Genomic DNA, 3,151 nt, shown 5'->3' with positions numbered 1-3,151 from the left:
CTTCTTCTTTGCCACAACATCATAGAAGTGGTCTTGATGGCTTTTAGAGATGAATCTTTCCATTTCCCATGACTCGGAGGTGGAAGCTTTTGTCTTCCCTTTTCCTTTTCTAGAGGATTCTCCAGCCTTAGGTGCCATTGATGGTAATGGAAAAACAAAAAGCTTATGCTTTTACCACACCAAACTTAAAATATTGCTCGCCCTTAAGCAAGAGAAGAAAGAAGAGAAGAAGAAGAAGAAGAAAATATGGATGAGAGTGAGGGATGGTGTTTCGGCCAAGGTGTAGAAGAGGGGGTTTGTGTTGTGTGAAAATGAAGTAGAATGGAAGGGTATATATAAGGAAAGGGGAGAGGGTAGGTTCGGCCATGTAGGGTAGGTTTGGGTGGGAAAGTGTTTTTGAATTTTGAAGGTAGGTGGGGTTTATGGGGAAGAGTGGATGGATGTGAGTGGTGAAGGGGTTAATTGAGAAGAGAGATTGAAGTTGTTGGGAAGTGTGACATGGGGAAGAGTGTTATAGGATTAGGAGGTAAGGTGGGAATATGTTAGGTGGGGATCCTGTGGGGTCCACAGATCCTGAGATGATCCTGTGGGGTCCACAGATTCTGAGGTGATCCTGTGGGGTCCACAGATCCTGAGGTGTCAAGGAATTACATCCCTGCACCAAATAGGCATGCAAAATGCCTTTGCATACCATTCTGGCATTTAAACGCCGAGGTGATGCACGTTCTGGGCGTTCAACGCCCATGTGTAGCATGTGCTGGGCGTTCAACGCCCATGTGTAGCATGTTTATGGCGTTGAACGCCAGTTCCATGCTTGTTACTGGCGTTCAGCGCCAGCTTTTCTCAAGGCATATTCCCTGCGTTCAAACGCCAGAATGTTGCTTGTTTCGGGCGTTCAGCGCCAGATTTATGCTCTGTTCTGGCGTTGAACGCCAGTCTGTCCTTCCTCCAAGGTGTGATTTTTCTTCTGCTGTTTTTGATTCTGTTTTTAATTTTTATATTTTTTTCGTGACTCCACATGATCATGTACCTAATAAAACACAAAATAACAATAAAATAAAATAAAAATTAGATAAATAAAATTGGGTTGCCTCCCAACAAGCGCTCTTTTAATGTCATTAGCTTGACAGTGGGCTCTCATGGAGCCTCACAGGTGATCAGGTCAATGTTGTATAGTCCCAACACCAAACTTAGAGTTTGGATATGGGGTCTTAACACCAAACTTAGTGTTTGGTTGTGGCCTCCAAACACCAAACTTAGAGTTTGACTGTGGGGGTTCTTCTTGACTCTGAACTGAGAGAAGCTCTTTGTGCTCACTCTCTTTTGTCGCAGAGGGATGGCCATGTGCCTTAAACACCAGGTAGTCCCCATTCAATTGAAGGACTAATTCACCTCTGTTGACATCTATCACAGCTCCTGCTGTAGCTAGGAAAGGTCTTCCAAGGATGATGTATTCATCCTCTTCCTTCCCAGTGTCTAATATTATGAAATCAGCAGGGATGTAAAGGCCTTCAACCTTTACTAACACGTCCTCTACTACTCCATAAGCTTGCCTTAATGACTTGTCTGCCAATTGTAATGAGAACAAGGCAGGTTGTACCTCAATGATCCCCAGCTTCTCCATTACAGAGAGTGGCATAAGATTTATCCCTGACCCCAGATCACATAGAGCTTTTTCAAAGGTCATGGTGCCTATGGTACAAAGTATTAAGAACTTGCCAGGATCTTGTCTCTTTTGAGGTCAAATTTTCTGAATCCAGGTGTATAGTTCACCAATGAGCAGGGGAGGTTCACTTTCCCAAGTCTCATCACCAAACAACTTGGCATTCAGCTTCATGATAGCTCTTAAATATTGAGCAACTTGCTCTCCAGTCACATCTTCATCCTCTTCAGAGGAAGAATAGTCTTCAGAGCTCATGAATGGCAGAAGGAGATTTAATGGAATCTCTATGGTCTCTATATGAGCCTCAGATTCCTTTGGATCCTTAATAGGAAACTTCTTCTTGCTTGAGAGACGTCCCAGGAGGTCTTCCTCACTAGGATTTTTGTCCTTCTCCTCCCTTGTGCATTCGGCCATATTGATCACATCAATGGCCTTGCACTCTCCTTTTGGATTCTCTTCTGTATTGCTTGGGAGAATACTGGGAGGAGTTTCAATGACTTTCTTACTCAGCTGGCCCACTTGTGCCTCCAGATTTCAAATGGAGGATCTTGTTTCACTCATGAAATTGAAAGTGGCTTTTGACAGATCAGAAACTAGATTGGCTAAATTAGAAGTGTTTTGTTCAGAATTCTCTGTCTGTTGCTAAGAAGATGATGGAAAAGGCTTGCTATTGCTCAGCCTATTGCGTCCACCATTGTTAAAGCCTTGTTGCGGCTTTTGTTGATCCTTCCATGAGAAATTTGGATGATTTCTCCATGATGAATTATAGGTGTTTCCATAAGGTTCACCCATGTAATTAACCTCTGCCATTGTAGGGTTCTCAGGATCATAAGCTTCTTCAGAAGCTGCCTCTTTAGTATTGTTGGATGCATTTTGCCATCCATTCAGACTTTGAGAGATCATGTTGACTTGCTGAGTCAACACTTTGTTCTGAGCCAATATGGTATTCAGAGCATCAATTTCAAGAACTCCCTTCCTCTGAGGTGTCCCATTATTCACGGAATTCCTCTCAGAAGTGTACATGAATTGGTTATTTGCAACCATGTCAATGAGTTCTTGAGCTTCTGCAGGTGTTTTCTTTAGGTGGATGGATCCACCTGCAGAATGGTCCAATGACATTTTCGAAAACTCAGATAGACCATAATAGAATATATCTAATATGGTCCATTCTGAAAACATGTCAGATGGACACTTTTTGGTCAACTGCTTGTATCTTTCCCAAGCTTCATAGAGGGATTCACCATCTTTTTGTTTGAAGATCTGAACATTCACTCTAAGCTTGCTCAGCTTTTGAGGAGGAAAGAATTTATCCTAGAAGGCCGTGACCAGCTTCTCCCAGGAGTCTAGGCTATCCTTAGGTTGTGAATCCAACCATATTCTAGCTTTGTCTCTTACAGCAAAAGGGAAAAGCATGAGCCTGTAGACTTCAGGATCTACTCCATTCGTCTTAACAGTCTCACAGATCTGCAAGAACTCAGTTAAAAACTG

At 42.8% G+C, this 3,151-nt stretch overlaps 1 non-coding gene across 1 annotated transcript; it reads left to right on the top strand.

Moving 5' to 3' along the window:
- The first annotated feature begins 2,840 nt into the window (after nt 1-2,840).
- Nucleotides 2,841-2,944, top strand: LOC112799207 (small nucleolar RNA R71). Its single transcript, XR_003200783.1, has one exon. It is a non-coding gene; the product is annotated as a small nucleolar RNA R71 (small nucleolar RNA).
- The last annotated feature ends 207 nt before the right edge of the window (nt 2,945-3,151 follow it).

This window comes from Arachis hypogaea, chromosome 4 (genome assembly GCF_003086295.3).
Source record: "Arachis hypogaea cultivar Tifrunner chromosome 4, arahy.Tifrunner.gnm2.J5K5, whole genome shotgun sequence".
In the NCBI taxonomy this organism is placed as follows: domain Eukaryota; kingdom Viridiplantae; phylum Streptophyta; class Magnoliopsida; order Fabales; family Fabaceae; genus Arachis; species Arachis hypogaea.
This window is presented reverse-complemented; position numbering and strand designations above follow the sequence as displayed.